General features: G+C 33.8%; 1 long non-coding RNA gene across 1 annotated transcript in view; it reads left to right on the top strand.

Annotated features, from left to right (window-relative positions):
• LOC141523038 (uncharacterized) overlaps nt 1–22,913 on the top strand; it is a 53,715-nt gene that overhangs the window by 11,913 nt on the left and 18,889 nt on the right. Inside the window, exon 3 of the long non-coding RNA XR_012478315.1 lies at nt 1,161–1,368. This is a non-coding gene — a long non-coding RNA (uncharacterized LOC141523038). The remainder of the gene's footprint in view (nt 1–1,160; nt 1,369–22,913) is intronic.

The following is a 22,913-nucleotide window of genomic DNA, read 5'->3' on the forward strand; positions in this document are numbered from 1 at the left end:
CAGTGTGTCAAGCTCTGTCTTCCCTCCTGGTCTGTGAATGGCCACAAGCATACCCCTCTGCCATTGCGCTGAGGTGGGGGGGCCCTGCTGTTCTATAGGGGGGCCTAGTCTTTGATCAGGATCTGAATGTGGTCAGAGCCCCAGAGACCTTTTTCAGGTACAGAGGACAGAACTTGGAAGTCTTTCCCTACTCCCCTACCTTTGGTAGACTGATCACGTAAGGCTCAGTTGCCTGGGAGCTCCTGCTTATTTTCTCTGCCAGCTTCTTCTTCCTGGATCTGGGCTCCTGGAGCCACCACTACTAGCTGAGTGCCCTGAGGGCTGGGCTTCATGTGCTTGGTCTGGCAAAGGTCCCCCCAACTGATCTTCCAAGTTGTGCCTGGTGCCCCTTGGGGTGTAAGTCAGGAAACTGCCCCCACTGCCATGGTGGCTCCTAGGCATCCTGGGGCTGCTTCTGGGAGGCTGAGGTTCCTTCACTCTGGCAGGCCACCCCTCTAACCCTGTGAAGTAGAGCCTTTCCACTATTTTCCAGGTTACCTTGGTCTGGAGAACTGCCTCACTGGATCTTTTGGTGGGTTCTGTCTCTCACAAATTTAGTTAGAGTCATAATTTTATGATTTTTGAAATATTATATAGAGAGAGCACCTAAGATCGGCTTTTCTCCTGTCACTATTTGGGCTCTGCCCCCCCCATAATTCTTCATAAACCCTCGTGAGTGATGGTATCAAAGGCCTTGGTCATATCTACAAATGTTTACAAACCTCTCTTCTATTGCTGGCATATTTCCTGGAGTTGTTGGGCTTCAAATACCATATCAACTGTTCCTATACTCTTTCTGAAATCACACTGGCTCTCAAGGAGGTGACCATCTTCCAGGTGAAGGTTAAGTCTATTGTGAAGAACTCAGGCAAGAATATTACTAGTGGGGAAGCTAGGTGGTTCAGTGGATAGATCATTGGCCCTAGAGTCAGGAGGACATGAGTTCAAATCTGGCCTTGGACACTTAATTAATACCTAGCTGTGTGCCATTGGGTAAGTCACCTCACCCCATTGCTTTGCACAAAAAAAAAGAAAAGAAAAGAAAAATCTTACTAGCAATGACCAAAGGAGAAATATCTCTGTGATTGTCACAGGACAATCTATTCCCTTTACCTTTGCAGAGATGGACAATGAAGACATCCTTGAATTCTTGGAGGATAACCTCTTCATGTTATATGAAGTTTTTGGATGAACAATGGACTCCCCACCTTGTAGATCTCATCTGGAATACAATCATCACCAGATGCTTTGCTACTTGAAAGGAGCCCAATGGTATTAAAAATCTCTTCTTCAGTTGGAACTTCAGCTATGGACTGACTTCAACTTGAGGTAAATGGTCAATGGCTTCTGCATTTATTGATGATGGTCTGTTAAGAATACTATGGAAGTATTCAGTCTATCTCTGTCCCTATTGTTAATCAATGTGGATCCATCAGTATTGAATATTTAAGATGCACCATAAATTTGACCCATTTGATCCATAAATAGCCTTCAGGGTATCATAAAAATATTTTGGTTTGTTGCTATCTGCATAAAATTCTTACTGAGTCAAGAATCCTGCATATCGCTAAGCTGCACTTGTACTTTACTTTTGATGGAATTAAATACTGCCTTCTTAGAAATGGATTAATTATCCTGCTGGTAAAACTTGTGGAGTTCTCATTTTTCATTTATCAGCTTCTGTATTTCCCATCATTTTTCATCAAATCACTCTTGATGTTTGCCAGGATTCTGGCCCAGATGAGCAAATGGAGTGCTATACACCAGATTTCTGAAAGCTGCCCAATCCTTTTCTGCTCCACTGTTGTCAACTGTGTGTTGACTCAGTTTTCCCCTCCAAGTTAGCAACAAACTGTTCCTGCTCAGAGAGACATTCTAATCTCTTGACTTTAATTCTTCTATTATTCATTTTGCCTTGAGGCTGCTACTGCATTGTTGAATATCAATATTTAGCTTTAGAGGATGAGTCTGTGATCAGTCCAGCACTCTATATCACACATTGCCTTTGTCACTCTCACATCCTTTATGTCTCTTCTCCTTACATAATCTAATAGTGTAAGATAAATTTATGTATTTTATTTGTTCTCTAAGCTAATTTTAATGAGAGTAAGGCTCACTCACTCACCAGCACCTACCCCCCTTCCACTCCACTTCCCTCTTTTATATGAAATAATTTACCCCATTCTACCTTTCCCTTTCCATTTCTCCCATTACATTTATCTCTTATCCCTTAGTGTAATCTTTTTAAATAGATTATCTCTTCATATCAACTCCCACCTGTGCTCCCTCTAATTGTCCTAATAAATGAGAAATTTTGTTAAATTATCGGCATCATCTTCCCATTCAGGAACATAAACAGTTCAACATCCTTAAGTCCCTTATATTTCCTTTCCTATTTGCCTGTTTATGCTTCTTTTGAGTCTCATATTTGAAGATTAAATTTTCTGTTAAGCTCTGGTCTTTTCATCAGGAAAGTTTGAAAATTTCCTATTTCATTCATACATCTTTTGCTTTGAAAGAATGCTCAGTTTTGCTGTGTAGCTGCTTCTTGGTTGTAATTCAAAGCCTTTTACTTTCCAGATTATCACATTCCAAGCCCAATGATTCTTTAGCATTGAAGGTATAAAATCTTGTGTTATTCTGACTCTGACCATAATAATTGATTTTTTTTGTTATAGTTTCTCTTTGACCCATTAACTCTGAAATTTGACCATAATATTTCTAGGAGTTTTCATTTTGTGATTTCTTTCAGCAGGTGATCAGTGGATTCTTTCAATTTCTATTTCCTCTTATGTTTTTTGGAGTTTTCTTTTCTGTTTCACTTGATAATTTCTTGAAGGATGATGTCTAGGTGCTTTTTTATATTAGGGCTTTCAGACAGTCCAGCAGTCTTTGAATTATCTCTTCTGTGCCTATTTTCCAAATTACTTGCTTTTCCAATAAGATATTTCACGTTATCTTCCAGTTTTTTAGTTTTTTGGATTTATTTTATTTTTTCTTGATTTCTCAGTCATTAAATTCCCTTTGATCACTTCTATATTTTAAGTAATTATCATTTTCATTGAGCATTCATACCTCCTTTTCTATTTGCCCAATTAGGCTTTTTAAGGCATTCTTCTCCTCATTCACCTTTTTGTACCTCCTTTTCCATTTGGTCCAGTCAAGTTTTTAAGATGTTATTTTCTTCAGTTATTTTTTTTTGGTCTCCACCAATCTCCTGACTTATTTTTCATGATTTTCTCATACCTTCTTATTTCTCTTTCCAATGTTTCCTCTACCTCCCTAACTTTATTTTCAAAATCCTTTTAGAGCTCTTCCATGGCCTGAGAGCAATTCATAGTTTTCTTGGAGGCTTTTGATGTAGAACCTTTGAACTTATTAGCTGTGTGTGTGTGTGTGTGTGTGTTGTGTGTGTGTGTGTGTGTGTGTGTGTGTGTGTGTTGATCTTCCTTATCATCAGAGTTACTTTCTATAGTTAGATTTTTTTCTTCTGTTGTTTGCTTATTTCCCCAGTCTCTGACATGATTTTAACTCTCTGTTATGGTTGGGTTCTGCTTCCTACATGGAGGATGCACTGTTCTAAGCTTTTGGAATTCTTTTGTAGGTATTTTCAAATATATTTTTAGGGATCTGCAATTTTTCAGCTCTTGCAAGTTATTATGAACTAAGGAGAGGTTTCTACTACTCTCCTAATCTGTGTTCCTCTTTCTTTCTTGGAACTGAGAGAAGAGTCTCTGCCAGCTCTTTTTTGCTATTGCTTTTGCTCTTTCTGAGCCTGGGACCCAAGACTGAGTATGGGCAAAACAATAGAATATTGTCTCAGTGATAATAAAGAGACTCTCGCAATGTCTTTCTGACCCCTTTACCATCTGTGTACTGAGAGCTCCAGAAGCAGCTGCAGTCATCTCTGTTTCAGTGCTCCAAAGGACTGTCTCTGGGGCCAGGTCTGGACAGTTACAGCCTGTGCTAGACTGTGCTGCACTCTCAATCTGGTGAGACAAAATTTTCCTGCTGATCTTCTAAGCTGTCCATGGCAATGTCTGAACTTAGAGTTCTGCAAATCACCACCACTGCCATTGACCCAGGTATCCCATATCTGTTCCTGGATGGCTGGAGATAGTCTGTGCTGGTGAGGACTGCATTGAGTTGAGCTCCTCTCTCACCCGGATGCAACAGACCTTTCTTGCTGAAATTCCAAGTTGTCTTGAACAGGAAAATTATTTCACTTCATCTTTTTGTGTGTTCTACCACTCTGTTATTTGTTTATGGTCATTATTTTAAAAGTATTTGGAGGGGTTTGGGTGAGTTCCTTTTACTCTTCCATCTTGACTCTGACTCCTGCAGGGCATCTCTGGATCAATTTTGAGTCAAGAAAGGGTCTGGAAAATGATAGCTTATGTACTAATAGAGTCATGAGAGAAATAAATCCATGTGAAAGATAATATATATTTTTCTATGATATCAGGAAGTAAATTGAGCTTCATTTAGATGATAGACACTCAATTTTCTATGATTTTTCTTGAAAGAATATGATCCACTTAAATATATAGCCTCAAGAACTAAAATAAGATTCAGAATAAGAATTTCAAAAGTCTGGCATTAGCTAACATGGATATAGAAACAGAGCATTCACAATAACTTCCTTTGGAAATCAAAGGAACATAGATTTAGAGCTAGAAAGGACTTTCAAGATCATCAGTCCAATTCTCTCATTTTGTAGATAAGAAAACTGAGGTCCAGAAACATTAAGTGAATTGTCTAACATCCCACTGATTAAAGCAAGAAAAGTAGAATCAATATTTGAACTCATAGCTCTCAGTATAGAACACTTTCCACAACACTAAAGCATTGATTGATTGCATTGTCTGTCAAATACTCAACTGAACATCATTGTAATCATGTTATCTCTGTATAAATATTCATTTATGACTAATAGATAGAATACTTCCTTAAATGGGATATTGCTTACTGTTAAAATTTAACTTATTTTTCTTTCTTTTTTTTGACACCTATGAATTTAACACATTGCGCAATGTAAAAAAATAGTATCTTCTTCGGGAAAAAGTCTAAATTCACCCCGTATGACAGGGGTGGGGAATCACTTTTTTCCCCAAGAGCCAATTGGGTATTTATAACATCATACACAGGCCATAAACAATTATCACTTTAAAAATTAGCCTGCTATATATGGTCTAATATTTAATTAATTCACCCCTAAAAAGCTCCTAGATTTATTGAATTTCAGTCCTGCCTGCAAGTTGCCTTATATCATCAGACCAAGTGATTTCACAGGTGGGGTTGAATGTTCCCTGCCACTGCTTTTTGAGAATAGCCTTACACCTCCTATATATTTTCAGTGGTTCAGAAATTTTTCTCCTTCCCATTTTCACCTGATTCACATACCTTCATCCTCCATCTTCTGACTCCTCAAAGTAGTCTTCTTGGAATATAGCTTTTCTCCTGTCTTTCTAGAGCCTTCATGTTCTCATATGTAAGGATATCCTTCCAATTATATTATACTATCCACTAGCTATTAGACTATATTACCAGATAGATATAGATAGATAGACAGATAGATAGATAGATAGATAGATAGATAGATAGATAGATAGATAAATGGATAGATGATTGGTGGTTGGATGAGAGAGAGGTTTTTGTCTCTCTATTAACTGTCATCTCTATTCTCTCTTTCTCTTATTGGTTACTAGAACAAGTCCCTTTCTTTATGGCTATGCCTAATGATTCCCACAGTTCTTTCCTATAACTAAATCCTTTTTTGCCATGTGTTCCTAAAATGATTTAATTGACATTACATTACCTGACTCAGAGTATCCTGCCCCATACTATCTGAGTTTTTTTCTGAGATTAATGATTATTAGAGTATATTAGATATTATCTGTTAGTCTCCCAAGATAGTCTTGCTGAAATACACCATAATCCCTTATCCTTTCCCAATTTTCTTCATTTATTCATTTTTGCTTTCCTCTCTTTTTCTCTCAATTCTAATGAGAGAAGTCAGAGGGCAATTTTTTGACTCAGCATACTAAGCTTACTTTACATAGCAGTGTCTACCAGTTAGACAATAAGTCTTAGTTGATCAGGTATGTATCTCTGTTGGGCACTACAGAAGTATAAATATTGCAACATGCAGTATTCAAGTAAAACAGTATGCCATAGCAATAATACAGTGCTTATTCTTGTCAGTATTTATTTTTACATTAAAGTGAATCAGTTAATTTCAGGCTATTTTTCCAGTCTTTTAGATATTTTGTTTTTCTTTTTTTTTCTAATTTTGAATTTCTGCATGACCTGTATAATAATCATCAAATTGTTTAGTTTCCTTTCTATATGACATAAAGAAAAACAAAAAAAAATCTAGCTTCAGTAGCCAAATGTTACTATCTCAGGGGAATTGATCAGAAATTTAAAAATCATTTCTGGACTAAAATGCATGAATTGGGTCAATTAAGACTAAAAAGCAAAAAGAAATTTATCAACTGAAATACATTTTTATTTTACTTATTGAAATAGCAAAATATGTTTCCTTTTTATCTTTGTTTAATAATATGATTAAATCCAATCTTTTTTTCTTATTGCAAAGTAAGCTTTTACATGTTTGAGAAATGCTTTCAACCTAAAGGTTTGCCAAGGGAAGTAAGTTGCCTGTTAACTCCTACAAACAACTCATTTAGGGGCAATGTTTATTTTAAGTAGTTAAATAATGATGCAAAACTCTTTGGTGCTAGATTTCATACCCTTCTATAATGTTTGCCATTTTGGAGTCAATTTCTTTTCCCCCACTTGTAAACATTTTTTAATGAAGAATTTAAATGCATGCAACCATATGTCTCTTTCCCAAATAACATCTATTCAGAGAAAACAAAATCCCTAGTAACCATTTGGCTTATGCATTGTGTAAAATAATATCATGGGTAAAACTCATTTTAGAGCACTCGTCAATGTTAAATGTAGCTTTAGCCACATTTCATACAAATATAGGTTATTTCATGACTGTACTATAATGCAAATAATTTTGAAATGTTTTAATGGCAGCCTTATTTCAAACATGAGATCTATACCTGAAGTTTTAAGTTTTTTGGGGAATCATCGCTTTAAAAAAAACAGAATCAATTAATTTTTGGAATTGAAAGTATGCTTTAGCTATTATTTGCTCCAAACACTTCATTTGCATATAGGGAAATTGAGAGTGAGAAAGAAAAAGATTTACTAAAGGTCACATGATATGCTTCATGTGAGAAAAATGGGATTAAAACCCAAATTTCTGTGACTGCAGGACCCTCCTTCATACATAAATCATGACCTGACACCAGGCTTGCTAATAATTATTCTTTTCTAAATTCAGTTACTCATTTAGGCAAAACTGTGTCCCGGGCAGAGCACCCAGTGTATAGTTTTGAAGTTCAGACTATAAGAAAGATCCATCCAAAAAAGAACTGAGGATTTTTTGTCTGAAAATGGGGAAACAATAACTTTCTTTTTGTGTTTGAAAGTCTGTCACAAGGCAGAGGGGTTGGACTTGTTCTACTTGACTGTTAAATATGGGCCTAGAATCATAGGAATGGTAGTTGCAATGTGGCAATTTTAGGTTTGACATTAGAACTTCTTAAACACTATTGCTGTTCAAAAGAAGAATCCCTCCAAGCCTCACCTGATGTCCTCAAGCATAGGTTGGATAACCACCCATTAAATATGATAGAAAAAGGATTCTTATTCATTTATAGATTTAACTAGAAGGTCCCCAATGGCCCTTCTACCTCTGAAATTCTGTGGTTTTGGAAATCACCAAGTTGAAACACATCCAGAGGAGAACAACATGAATGGTATTCCCGATTTTAGAAATTCCTTCTATTTTTTATATCCTAATTCAAAGAATAAAAACTGCTATCAGACTTGTTTACAAAGGTGTCATTTGCTTGTTTCATTACTAAAAAAATAATTATATATGTGATTTTCATGTTTCCAGATTTCTAAATACTCAGATCAAACGATAAATAATGATACAAAGATTTGAATAATATCATATGTGGTTTGAATTTTCAGCCTGATTAGGCTAGTTGATCTCTGAAGTCCCTACATGTTCTAGATATATGATCCCATGACTTTGTATACTGGATTTAGCCTTCACCACCACCATCAGTCCCATTTCCATCACTCAATATCCATATCATCATTTATCATCATCATCATCATCATCAAGCCAGGTCCTGTCCTATCATTTTCTTTATGCTCCCCCCCACACCTCTTCCCTCACCTTTGTTGCCCTTTTTTCCTCTCCTCCTTCCCTTTCCTTTCCTTCCTTTCTCTTCCCTTCATTTCTTCATCTTCCCTTCCCTCTCTTGCTCCTTTCTTCCTTCTTTCCTTCCTTTTTTCCTTTCTTTCTTGCCTCCTTCCCTCTTTAAATTCCCCTTTTCTCCTCTCATTCCCCTTAAATTTTTTTCTTTCTCCCTCTCTCCTTTCCCCTCCCTTCCTTTTTTCTTTTTTTTTCCAAGAAGGTTTTTAATTTAAAAATATAAAAATTGGTAGTAAATTTGTGATCTGCCTATGCATTACAAAGATAGCTAAAAGGTAATAATTAAGATAGTGGTTGTTATTTTAATATTAATGAAGACCTGAAGCATGTTTATTTATATTCCAAACCCCTTTTTCTCTGTTCTTAAAGCAAAATTCAATGTGATTCTGGCAAGTCTTGGATTTGATTTCACTGATAGGATGTTTGCCTTATTATCATTGAAATTTATTCTTTGTACAATATTATTGATCTTACCTAGATTAGTCTGGGTATTTCCCCAATTACTCTATCATTATAGCAGTAGCTACAGTTCTGATTTTCATGCCAGCTTTCTGTTTGGATATTTATATACATTGTGTTCTAAGTAATCTCTTTTTAAATGCAGAATATTGAACCACCTCCACAAAACTTCCCCAGTCAAATTTGTTTTTGACATAATAAACCTAGGCATTGAATAGCATAAATCCTTTTAAAAGAAGATTGGTAACCATCTCAGTGTACTGGTAAGTATCTTAAAGATTGATTAAAGAAGGGCCAGTAAATAGAACAAGACAAGATCAGCAGAGCTTGCCAGTAATTCAAGTAGACCATTAGGTTATTTGGAGAAATCAATACTGCTCTATATACAAAAATGGGTGTTAAAAGAAAGCTTCAATATCATTAAAGACTTGATAAATTAAATATTTGTACTGAACTATTAATATAGCACTGTATCAAAATAATGAAAATTTGAATAACTTAATATAGGTAAGATTATTATTCTATGTAGCCCCATTTTTATCACCTGCTTTATAAAGGATTTTTTTCCATTCAGAAAAAAAATACTATGATAATGTGTTACCCTGGAATAAGTAAGAGAACAGTGAAGGAAAATGCACGATTATGATAAAGAGCTGCCAAATGAAATATGAGGCCTGAAATATTTGGTAATTCTCTTGCTGTAGTTCTGAATGTGATTTCTTTTCACCTGCCTGGCATATACCTTGGCACAGTGCCTTCCTATTCAAGGGAGTTGATGAATATGATGGACAAGAGAAGGCCCTCCCCACATGTTCCACCCTTAATTCCCAGTTGCCTTTGCTAACAAACTACCATAAAATCTTTGTACTGCTCATTCTCTCCTCCATCCTTTAATTCCCCTCCCCCCAAGGCCTTTTTTTCTCTTCCTATTTCCTCTTTTATCCATAAGGAAACTCTTCCTAATCTTTTCTCCTTCCCAATCTCTCTTTCTTCTCCATTTTTCTTCACAGTTTTCTCAGATGTAAAATAAAAGGGCTTGACAGTGGTCCTTTTTGTTTGTTCTGGACCCCTTTAACCATATGATGAAGCCTTTCAGCACCTTCTCAGTATTTTAAATCCACAGGTTTATGAAGGAAACAATGATATTTGTAATGTCTATCATCTATCTATCTACCTATCTATCCTTACATACTTATTTTAAAAGTTACTAGTCTTAATACTAATAATCTTTGAGCTAAATGACATTCTAGTTTTGATATACTATGACTCTATTCAGTGATTTGCTTTTTTTTAGATGTAGTATAAGGGGGTGCTCAAAGCTCTTATAGGTTTTGGATGGTCACAATTCTATTTGAAAGTTAGGAATGCAACTAGACAAGAGAAATAACTCAGAAAACTTACCAAATGAGATTGTTTAAATCCCTATCCATAATTACTACCTTTGCAAACTTGTATAAGTCCTTTAGCCTCTTTGAGCCTCTGTTAAATGAGGGACTTAGGCTAGTTGATCTCTGAAGTCCCTACATGTTCTAGATATATGATCCCATGACTTTGTATATTGGATTTAGCCTTCACCACCACCAACAGTCCCATTTCCATCACTCAATATCCATATCATCATTTATCATCATCATCATCATCATCATCATCACTGTAGTAATAAAAATAATAATAATATAATTAGCAAGTATATACTTTTTAAGGCTTGAAAATAATTTTACATTTGTTTACCACATTTTATTCTCACAACAACCCTATAAGCTAGGTTCCATTTTCAGCCCCATTCTTACAGATGAAGAAACTGAGGTTAGAGGTTTAGTGACTTGCTAAGGCTCACAGAGCTAATAAATAGCTGTGATAGAATAACTTTTTCCACTTGGTTTCTTGAACCCATAGAGAAGAGCAAAAGGAATTCCATACTTTCAAAAACATCTGGAGATTTTCAAACCCTCAAGCTATTTACCATTTTCTAGGCCATGTATAAATAATGCTAAATGTATCCTAGCCTTTAGAAATTAAAATCAAGTAGCAAATGGAATGCCCACTTTCTGCTAGAGATTTATCCAAAGGGATCCCAAATTTAACAACCAGTAAATCTTATTCAAAGCAAAGAGTAAGGCTGAAATTCAAAGAAAAAAGTAAGGCTGAAAATATCTTAGAAAACTGTGAAGAAAAATGGAAGAAAGAGAGATTAGCAATAATTACCAGTTAAATAAGATAGGAAAATCTTATTCTGTGATCTACAAATCCTTAGTCTTTGGATATAGACTTTCCTCTTGGAGGTGAAATAATTTCTATCCAAGGCTAGAAAGGATCAGAGAGGTGAATCTTATTTAAAAAAAATAACAGTCAAGGGTTTTTCTCAACTTTGCCTCTTGATTTATGTCTAAAGAAGAGTAGATACCTTTCAAAAATATCTTTTGAAAAACCCTAAAAAGAGCATTAAAGAACCAATGTTTCTTATGAAAGTGAAAAAAAATAGCTAAAAACTTCAGCTAAAGATCAAAGATCTTAGCCATGTGCTAAGGTCATTTCTGGCAGCATCCAAAGGAGACTACGTAACAGTGGCATAACGTCTTGCCAAACAACATCAATAAAATAGTATTTACTTATCCTAAGCAGCATCCAGTATTGCAAAAAAATTGGTAAAAATTATTTTACAGAGACAAGAGGCAAAAAGCATAAAAGTGTGCAACTCCAGAAGGCATAGTATCCATCCTACAGTATTCCTTCTATCCATATTTGGATGTCACATTTTTCCGAATGAGTCTATTCTTTCCACTGATGTGTATTTGTGGAAGTGTGTACTCTGTACTGATGGTGGAAACGTTTTATTGCAATTTTTTTTACTACTTTGCCATATCATTAAATATCTTTACATTGAACTTGAACTTTGGCAGGCTATTCATTGTAAACATATAAATGAGAAGATAAGCTATAAGTTTCAGTGAATGAATACTCAAATACTTTGAAATGTGGCTTGTTTTCTCTAAGACACCTATCCTACATGTTTTAAGAGATAGCCCTAGGATAGTAAAATGGGAAAAGCATTAATTTTGAAAGTAAAGAATCTGGATTAAAATTCCATCTCTGCTATTTAGAGTGTGATCATAGGTATCTGTATCTGTTTCCTCATTTATAAAATGGAGATCATTATACTTTATAGTATTTTTGTGAAGATTTAATGAAGTTATGAACATGTAATGTTTTGCATTGTATAAATACTATATAAATATAAGGTATTTATTTTCCATGATAATACAGGGATACTGAGGTATAGACAAAAATTCCAACCCCCTCACGTTGACTTTGGAAATGCACGATATTTTCTTGTCTTTTTTGTCTGTAGTACCAGATTTACCTACTTAATAACATTTAGATTAGGCTATTATTAAATTTAGTTTACATTCCCTGAGTGCATAAAGACTGACAAGCAGTAGAATTTGTTGGGGTTTTTTTTTAGCACCCTCTTACTTTTGTTCTTGACAGACACTGCCAGGGATTTGAAACAAGTATAAACCCTGAAGGCACTTATAATCTCATTGGAAAACTAAATTTACAAAAGAAACATATATAAAATAAGTAGAAAAACATACAACTCCAGGAATAATGAAGTGTTACTTTGTATAGTTCAGATTGTAAATACTTTAGAAATTCAGTGAAAGAGAGTACCCATGAACTGAAGTAGTCAGGGATGAAGTCATGGAGGATAGAGGATTTAAACTCACCTGTCTGATTTCCTTCAATAAATGCAAACACTTTTTTTTGGACTTTCTTAATTCATTTATCATATGTTATTTTATATAAAACTTAGAATGGTATATACCTCCTTGGAATAGGGACTGTTTTCCATTTAGTCTTTATTTCTTGAGCACCTGTGCTTCATGCTTTGCATGTAGGAAGTATTTGATAAGTGAGCTAATTTGAATTGAACTGCATTGAATTAAATAATAGAAACTAAGCTAGATTTAAAACTTGCTATAAATAATCCAAAAATAGACAATTCATATGTGAATAGTAAATAATTAGGTACATTCAGAAGAAAGAAAGGAAGATATATAAGTAGATAAGTAGTGGATAAGGGACTGATCTCAGAGATAAGATTTGAGTTCAAATATCAATTCTCCCATTAATTATATGGCCAATTAATTTTTAAACATCAAGAGACTCCTGAAGAGAAGAAGAATATTATACTGCTAATTTTCTGTTACTAATGAAATCATAGATTTTATTCATGTGTATTTATCATTAGAAGTTTGTTTTTCACTTTGCATTGTCCAAATGTCATTGTAACTAAATGAATTAAAACCAAGTATATCTACTGAATACTAAACTAGTCAGGGTAGACCATAAACTAATTTGATGTTAACAATCCTTCTAGGGCACTTTTGATGCTCCAAATTTCAGTTTTCTCTTTGATCTTCTCTTTCTCTTTTGAAAATTTTTCCTCTTCCTATAAATTTGATCAGGTCTCTGTTACCAACAAACAAAATAAACAAAAATATTTTTTTCCCCTTATATTCCCTAGGCTGTTCCAGTCTTTTTCCATTCTCTGATAAACTGAAAGAGTGCATGCCACACTCACTGTCTACACTGTTTCAAGAAACTTCTCAACTTCTTGCATCTGCAGTTTGATTCCACCATTCTAATGAATCATCAATCTCAATGGTCATCAATGACCACTAGTATTCAGTGACCCTCTCTCAGTCCTCATCTCCCTTGAATTCTCTGAAGCTTTTCACATTGTTGACTTTCTCCCTTGACTGCTTTGACACTGATCTTTTCTTGTTTTATTCCTGATAATTCTTCAGTTTCTTTCATTGCCATTCTCTTGTCCCCAAAATATGGTAGTCCCCAAGGCTCTTTCATCAGTCCTCTTCATTTCTCTTTGCTCCTCCACTAATTTGGCTTCATCACCTTTATGCAGAGGACTTCTAAATTACAGTGACTTCCATTCTCTCAATTCTGACTCTCTGTTAAATATCTTCACCTTGATGTCCTTCACCAATAATCCAAAAATACAAAAGAGTATCTTATTTACCATCATCAAAACAATGACACCTAACCCAAGACTGTGTTCCTCCTTTCAGTTTTCTCATATCTGTTGATATTCTCTATGCAGTGTTTCCTAATTTTGTTCTCCAATTTCATGCATTGGCAAAAGTGACCCAAATATCTACAGTGTACATCTTCATTACTTTGACCTATTGAAACCCTCTTTTTTAATTAAATTTTTTTTAATTTTACAGTTTTCCCCCAATCTCACTTTTTCCCCTCACAGAAAGCAGTCTGATAGTCTTTACAGTGTTTCCATGATCAAAATTGAATGTGTTGAGAGAAAAATCATATCTTTATAGAGGGGGGGAAAAATAAAATATAAGATAGCAAAATTACATAATAAGAAAACTTTTTAAAATTAAAGGTAATAGTCTTTGGACTTTGTTTAAACTTCACAATTCTTTCTTTGGATACAGATGGTATTCTTCATTGAAGATACCCTAAAATTGTTTCTGATTATTGCACTGATGAACTGAGCAAGTCCATTAAGGTTGATCATCAACCCCATGTTGCCCTTATGGTGTACAATGTTCTTCTACTTCTGCTCATCTTGCTCAGCATCAGAAACCCTTTTTTTCCCTTCAAGACCTAGCTCAGGTAGTGTCTCCTTCAAAATATCTTCCTTAACTCTTACTATTAAAATTGATCAAATTTCCTTAGAGCTTTTTAGAGATTTTCTTCAACACATCACCTTATATTTCATCATGCTTACTTGTTTTCATGGAATAACCTTTGTTCACAATCACCATCACTACCATTGAATAGTGAGCTCTTTGACCAGGGACTTTTTGTTTTCCATTCTTGTATCTCCAGTATAGTAGGTATTCAATAAATATTCACCAAATTGAATTTGTTCATTTATTTTTTCACTCAGACATTTATTAAACACTTCCTCTGCATTAAAAACTAGGAAAAACTAAAAACAAGATGTAGACCCTGTTTTTAGGGAATTATAATCTAACAGGCTACATGTAAAAATATGTCAATTTATCTTCAAAATAACAACATGTCTACAATTTCATCAATTTAAGAGCAATTTGCTATTCATTTGTATCTTCTCATATGATTCTTACCCATATCTTTTCATTTAGTATCCATGAATATTTACCAAACATGTCAAAGATCTTTTCAATATATTATGTTTAGAAATGTGGCGACTGGATTTTCCAAAAGGTTATTCCTCACATATTTTGTGAGTGGTTTATATCTTTTTTACCTGGAATGAAATCTCTTCATATTCTTTCTTGAATATTAGCAATATGATGGAGCTGGCTAGCACCATTTAGGTCACTTGTATTTTTTGTCCTTGTAGACTCATAGTATATAGCATGAGTGGAGGATTAGTGGTGCTAAAACAATAGAATTTTGTATCAAAAGCAGCTTGGGATCTTTGAAAGCATCCTGCAATTTCCCAAAAGCAATCAAGCAAGCTCTCTTACTCCTATTTAATTCTCTACCCAGTTCATTGTCAATCTGCCATGCCCAGCCAAGATGTGTGTGCTGATGGATTAATTAAATGGGCTGTCCATCCAACTGCATGTCACAGTCCAGACAATAGATCTTCTTCAACCATTTTTTCCCTGGGTAACCTATTAAGCCAATCTCTTTTGAGTGGTTGTGGATAACACTGCAGAGACTATAATATTCCAAGACTAGATGAAATCAGTATTGACATCAACAAATAGAAAAATCACTTAACATTTGTGATTCTCACTTTCTTCATGTGTTATAAAGACATTAATAGAACCTATCTCACAAGCTTGTGGAAAACAAATGACAATTATGTATAAAAAAGATTTCGCAGAACCTTAAAGTAGTGTTTAAATGTGAAATATCTTTCTTACTAATTATGACTATAGCTACTGTTCTATTCTTCCAATATGTGGGAATTAATTTTTCTCTTTTGATTTCTCAGTATTTTGAATTATGACAATAATGTATTCTTCTTTTGGTCTTTTGAGGGAGGGTATTGAAACCTCTATTCCAATTATTGTTATCAAAGAAGAACCGTAATTTTGAATTGAATCCACCCATCCATTAATCACAAGTATAAACAAGTCCTCAATTAATTAGGGTAAAGTTAAATTTTTAATCTTTGGAAAAAACATCAGAGAGTTTCACAAAGGAAATATTTTGTGATGGGTTGGAGTGAATCAGTAACATTCCATGGAGAATATATATCTCATAAAAAGACACTTCAGAAGCTGATGTTCCATCAGAAAAGCAGTCATATTTGGGAAATTGTGATCACCTTGAGAGGGAAGATCTTTGCAGCTATGCCTGGGAACACAAGGGGAAGTACATCTTGGGAAATGTAACCCAGAGGTAGTATAACAACCACTCTCATTCATGAGATAATGACTTTATGAACTTTGAAAGTAAGAAGGCCTTCAGTTCTAATTACCTTCTGAAGCAAGGTTCACTAGCAAGAGAGGCTGATAGCAACATCTATATTAAGCAATTAATAACAAACTAAGAAAACATGAAGTATCTGCCCTGGAAGATCAATGACACACTCAGAACAAATAAGACTCTACCAGAGCCATGATCCTCAGAGCCCAGAAGAGAACTAAACCTAAAGGGGAGAAAAGGGGAGAAAAGGCTGTCTGGGAACCAGAAAGTATGAGTGGTATGTTTATCATTTAAATATATGGTTCACTAATTTCAGACTCATTACTGGTTATCTTGTGTGTTTAAGGGGAGATTGTGACTCTAATTTGGGGAAATGTCTGGCAATAATTCTTAATTTACATCAGTAAATGCCCTTTTCAAAAGTTACCTAGGTTTAATATATGATTTTCAATTGGAAGGTAGAACTAAAAAACCACAACCCTTTATGGTTAGCCTAGAACTTTGATCAATTTATTTAGTCAAGTACCCTCTGGCAACCTGGTCCACCAATTCAAGTGAAATTGGGAGAGTGAGCGTATATGCCCCATTTAATTTTTAATATCCACAATATGTAAAACAGAATCTTATGTCATTTAATATATTCAAGATAGATCTTTTAGAAAATGGTCATTTAAGGTTGTGTTTTATAACAATGAGTCTTATGTTTCTAAATAGGTAGATAAATGGATGAATGAATGAATATTGTATAGGGTTTTTAAATACAGATATTATTTATATATAATACAAATGTAATTTCTACATTGATCATTGCCTGGAGGAAATAAGTTGTTTTAAAAATATATAAACAATCTAAAAGCCTATGTTTTTTCTTGTTTGAAATTCCCCACATCCCTGGTAAAGAAGGAAAAGACTGGTCATTGAACAGAACTCTGTTGTCAATGTTGTTTTATTTTTACATGATTTAAGTCATTATTTATGTTGTTTTCTTGTTTCTACTTATTTCATTCTGATTCAGTTCATATGAATCTTTTCAATTTTTGCCTGAACCTCATTTTTTGGTACTTTTCAACAGAACAAGCAGTGCAATTAATATTCAATTACATTCATATAACAATTTGTTCATTAATTCCTTCATTGATTAACACCTATTTTGTTTCCATTTTTTTTTACTACTATAGATACTCAGGTATATGTAGAACTTGTTCCTTTCTCTTTGACTCTCTAGGGATATATGGCTAGTAGAGGTAACCTTGGACTAAAGTTCATATATGAATGGTTTAATCACTTTTTAAATGCATTTCCAAATTGTTTTCCAGAACAGGTTGAATGATTCACAGATCTACCAACATACTTCATTACAGGTACTGCTTTCCATAGTTCCTCCAACAATCAAACATTTATATTATTATTATTATTATTATCAAGAAACACAGTGGGAACTTATATATTCTGCAACTTTTGAGTAAATTTTTTATTGCAGACATGTGGCATGCTGCAGAAAATTCTTTGTGAAAATCTGACTTCTTATTTCCATCATAGACGTCCTCTATACAAGTGCAAATCTTTCTCATAAAGATTTTATACAGATGGGGAAAAGGCATATGAGTTTATAGTTATTGATGCCCTCCAGATTGCCTTTGCTGGGTAATAATGCCATCTGTGACTTTTCCCAATTGCTCACTATCTTCCTTTCTTTCAGATATCTTGAAAGTCAGTCCAAGACTATCTCATAATTTTTAAAAGGATCTCTTCTGTGTGCTCTAGCTCTAGCCTTTTTCAGTAATTCCTCCTGACTTCATTTTCTTAAATGCCGTTTTTATTTGACATATTGTACATTGAGCATTCAAGTTGTAAATCCAAATGTATTTTGCATTTAATCACTTATAAAAATAGATAACTAAAGAAACATATAGTTTTGATTGATTTTTATTCCTATTCTCACTTAGTTTCATCCATAAATGACCCTAAGATAATTAGCCTTTTGCTAATTTTTTAGTTTTTAATTGATTTTATTTTATTTTTCCAATTACAAGCTATGTAATTCATTCTTTTTTTAGGGTTTTTTTGCAAGGCAAATGGGGTTAAGTGGCTTGCCCAAGGCCACACAGCTAGGTAATTATTAAGTGTCTGAGACAAGATTTGAACCCAGGTACTCCTGACTCCTAGGCCAGTGCTTTATCTACTACACTATGTAATTCATTCTTTTGCAAATTTATGTCAACACATTTTTCTACTACCAGCTCTTCTCTCCCTTTACCCTTTGTCAATAAACAGTCTGGTATAAGTTGTCTTGTGTTTAACAAATTTACATATTAGTTGTTATGTGTAAGAGGTATTAGAACAAGTAAAAGAAAAGAAGGAAAAACATGAGATAGGAAGGAAAAACATAAAAGGAGTTTTAAAAAAAGTGAACAGTATAATTCAGCTTATGTGGTTTGTTTGTTATTTTTCCTCTGGATGTGGATGGCATTTTCCATAACAAGTCTCCCAGGGTTGTCCTTGATCTCTGAACTATTGAGTGGAGCTGCAAGCATTACAGATGATCAGCTCACAGTGTTGTAGTTAATGTGTAAGTTGTTCTCTTGGTTCTGCTTCCTTCACTCTGTAACAGTTCCTGCAGTTCATTTTTCTCTAAAGTCTGATCATTCATGTTTTCTTATAGATCAATAGTACTCCATAACACTCATATACCATAACTTATCCAGCCATTCCCTAATTGATGGAAATCCTCTCAATTTACAATTTTTTTGTCACCATAAAAAAAGTTGCTATAGATATTTTTGAATGTGTAGAACTTTTCCCCTTTTCATGATTTCTCATATATATATATATATATATATATATATATATATATATATATATATATATAGGTCTAGTATTCTTTAAAAAAGATTATTGCTGGATCAAAGGGTATGATCACTTTTATTTCTCTTTGGGCATAGTTCCATATTGCTCTCCAGAATGGTTGGATCAGTTCACAACTCCATCAGCAGTGCATCAATGTCCCTCTCCTCCCACAACCTCTCCAACATTTATCATTTCCCCTTTTTGTCATCTTATCCAATCTGTTAGGTGTGTTAGTAGTATCTAATAGTTGTTTTAATTTACATTTCTCTAATCAATAATGATTTGAAGCATTTTTCCATATAATTATATATAGGTTTAATTTCTTCATCTGAAAATCTGTTCATATCTTTGACCTTTTATCAATAGGAGAATGACTTAAGATCTTAAAATTTTGATTCAATTCTCTATATATTTTAGAAATGAGTCTTTTATCAGAAACAATAGTTATAAAAATTGTTTCCCAACTTTTTGCTTTCCTTCTAATCTTGATTACTTTAGTTTTAATATCACAAAAACTTTTTTCATTTAATATAGTCAAAAATCATTCATTTTGTAATTTATAATGTTCTCTATTTCTTATTTGGTCATACTTTTCTCCCATTTTCACAGATCTGGTTTTGACAGAGTTTCATTCCCTTCCACTACTATTTGTTTTATCTCAGGCAAAACTTTCTAGAATCTTTCACTATGTTCCACCATTTCATTTTGTAAATGAATTTATATGCTAAGATGATATTGAACTTGACTCCAATGTCTATGTGGCTGGAAAATCAAGCATTTTCTGACAAAGGTAGGACTCTTTTGGCCTTCTCACTGTGGTAATTTCATTACACATATTAAATTTTTGAAGGAAATGATTATAGTTATGGTCTTTAAGTTCTTCATTATTAATTTTAGATTTTGCTCCCTTAATATCCTATTTTCATAGGTCAGGTTGTCACTTTTATGCTTTCTTCTATTTTTCTGACCTTACAGGTAGGACTAATGGTCCTACTTCACCCAAAAAGTTGATTCAGAAAGCACTCCCATATCAGAATTGATTCTTATCCTTTTAGACACTTTGATGTTGAGTCTTCTTTATTTGACACTGCTGTATTCTCTTTTTGTTAACATAATTTATATCTATCTGTCTATCATCTATCTGTATAAGTAACTGTGCGTGTGTATGTCTGCAAGTCTTTAGCCTTTTTTACTTCTTAATCCATAAATTATTTTCTAATATACTAATACTAGAATTATAATACTGAAATTACATTGAAAATACTAAATAATATGCTATGAAAAATAGGCAAATACCTATACAATTTTGAAAGAAGGAAAATTCATTGCTGACTTTGTGATTTATTGACGACTTCATGGTGAAGTTGGCAATTTACCTGAACTTTGAAAAAGAGTTAGGCTTTTGACACATAAAGAGGAGGTATGAGGGAATTCCCAGGTTAGGGATATTGGAAAAAAAAAACACAGAATGGCAGGAAATTTTCTGATTATTTATAGCATCAGAAATTAGGTTCCCCCCGCAATTTAAAGATATTTTATTTTCCCCAATAACATATAAAAGTAATTTCTAAAATTTGCTTTTGAAATATTTGATTCTCTTCTCTAACCCCTTTCCTAAGACAGTAAGCAATTTGTTATAGTGTATACGTGTTCAAGTATATAAAACATATTTTCATATTAATTAGATTTTAAATGACACAGATAAAAACACCCCAAAATAAAGATTTTAGTCAAACTGATAAGTGTTATGTGGTATATCTCAGAGTTGTTTTAATTTGTGTTTCTCTAATCAAAAGTGACAGTGTTTTCATAAGACTAAAGATAATTTTGATTTCTTTATTTGAAAATTTGCTATGTCCTTTGGCCATTTATCAATTGGGGAATGACTTGTTTTCTTATAATTTTCATTCTGGCCTTTATAAGGTCTTGCTTTAGCAGGCTTGCTATATAAAATGTTTCCCACCTTTCATTTTCCTTCTACTCTTGGTTGCATTGGTTTTGTTTGTGCAAACTCTTTTTTATTTAATATAGTCCAAATTTATCCATTTTTACATCTTCTAATGTTCTCTATTTTGTGGTTGATCATAAATGTTTTCCCTTCTTCAAAGATAGGATATGCAAATTATTCACTGCTCTTCAAATATGTTTATTGTATCATATTTTATGTTTAAATTGGGTATTTATTTTTACCTTATCTTGGTATATGGGTAAGATGTTGTTCTATACCTAGTTTCTGCCACACTGCTTTCTAATTTTCCCCAGAAGCATTTGTCAAATAGTGAATTTTTGGCCTAAAAGTTTGGATCTTTGGGTATATCAAACTAGATTATTAGAGTCAGTTTTTACTCTATTATTATGTTCCTAATCTATTCTATTGATCTACTCCATTTTATAGCCAGTGCCAGACTGTTTTGATGATACCACTTTATAATACCATTTAAGATGTTGTGCAGCAGATTTCTTCAACTAGAGCTGAAGAATACATATAGAAGATCCCATTGTTGTTTCAATGAGCATTTATCTTAGCTAATAGTGAAAAGACTTTAGAATTTATGAACACAAAAACAGAACTATAAAGCCTATGCATGCAATAGAAAGAACAAGTTGCTTAGCTTCAAAAGAATTGGGTCCAAGTCCTAGTCTCCTTCATATGCTAGCCAAGTCATTTAACTACTTTGTCTCTGCTTCGTCATCAAAAATGGGAATCTCAGGGATGGTCTTATAAATGTTTAATCAGGGGATCTCTGAAAAATCTATGCTTGGTTTTTTTTTAGGTTTTTGCAAGGCAAATGGGGTTAAGTGGTTTGCCCAAGGCCACACAGCTAGGTAATTATTAAGTGTCTGAGACTGGATTTGAATCCAGGTACTCCTGACTCCAAGGCCAGTGCTTTATCCACTACACCACCGAGCTGCCCCTATGCATAGTTTTTAAAGTTTAATTTACATTATTAAATATGTCTATCAGTTTCTTAAGTCTAGGCAATAAACAAAATGACAAATCAGTACCTGATTTGTCATAAGATGTAAATGCTCACTTTAAAAATCTCTTTAGAGTCAGTTTGAGGTGGTTCTAACATGCTCCTGAAAGTCCTTCCACTCCCTATTTTGCATGTAAATAAGGACCCCCTGCTTTACACATGTAAGTTGCTATTATTAATAGTTTAATTAAAATAATGAAACTTTCTTCATGTAATGTTATTTTTCAAAAATACTTATTGAATACCTTCTTTGGTACTTTGTTAGATCTGAGAAATAACTTTTTAAAAAATCCCAGGACCATCCCCTCCCAGGAGTTCACAGGCAATTGGAGAAACAAAATATTTAAGGAATAGATAAATGAAAATTCAGGATATTATTAAGTGCCCCAAAAAGAGTGGTACAGCCAAAGCAAGAAGAATCCAGAGAAGGACAAAAGAAATGACAACTGTAAGATCAACAAAGGTTAAGAAGAAGTAAAATTTGTTAAATTCTAAAAGGAGGATTTTTATAGGCAGAGAAGTTAGACAAAAACAATATAAGCTATAGAGGTGGGAGAACATATATGAGAGATCAGTCCATCTGAAACAGAGGATTCACTTTGCTTAGTAAAAGAGACCAATGGTTTAATAATTGCATTTTGAAGGGCCATGAAGTTGATATAAAATACTTTGTTTTAATCCTATAAGAAATGGAAAAACCACTGAAGTGATTTGTTTGTTTTTTAATAGGTGAGTGATTAAAAGGGAATAATACTTTGGGAAGATGGATCTGGCTAATTGTGTATTATGGGTATGAGGTAGTAGTACATCAGTTAAATGATTCCTATAATAATCCAAGGATGAGACTTTGACAAACTGGACTAGAATTT

The sequence above is a fragment of the Macrotis lagotis genome, chromosome 1 (genome assembly GCF_037893015.1).
Source record: "Macrotis lagotis isolate mMagLag1 chromosome 1, bilby.v1.9.chrom.fasta, whole genome shotgun sequence".
NCBI classification, from domain to species: Eukaryota; Metazoa; Chordata; class Mammalia; order Peramelemorphia; family Peramelidae; genus Macrotis; species Macrotis lagotis.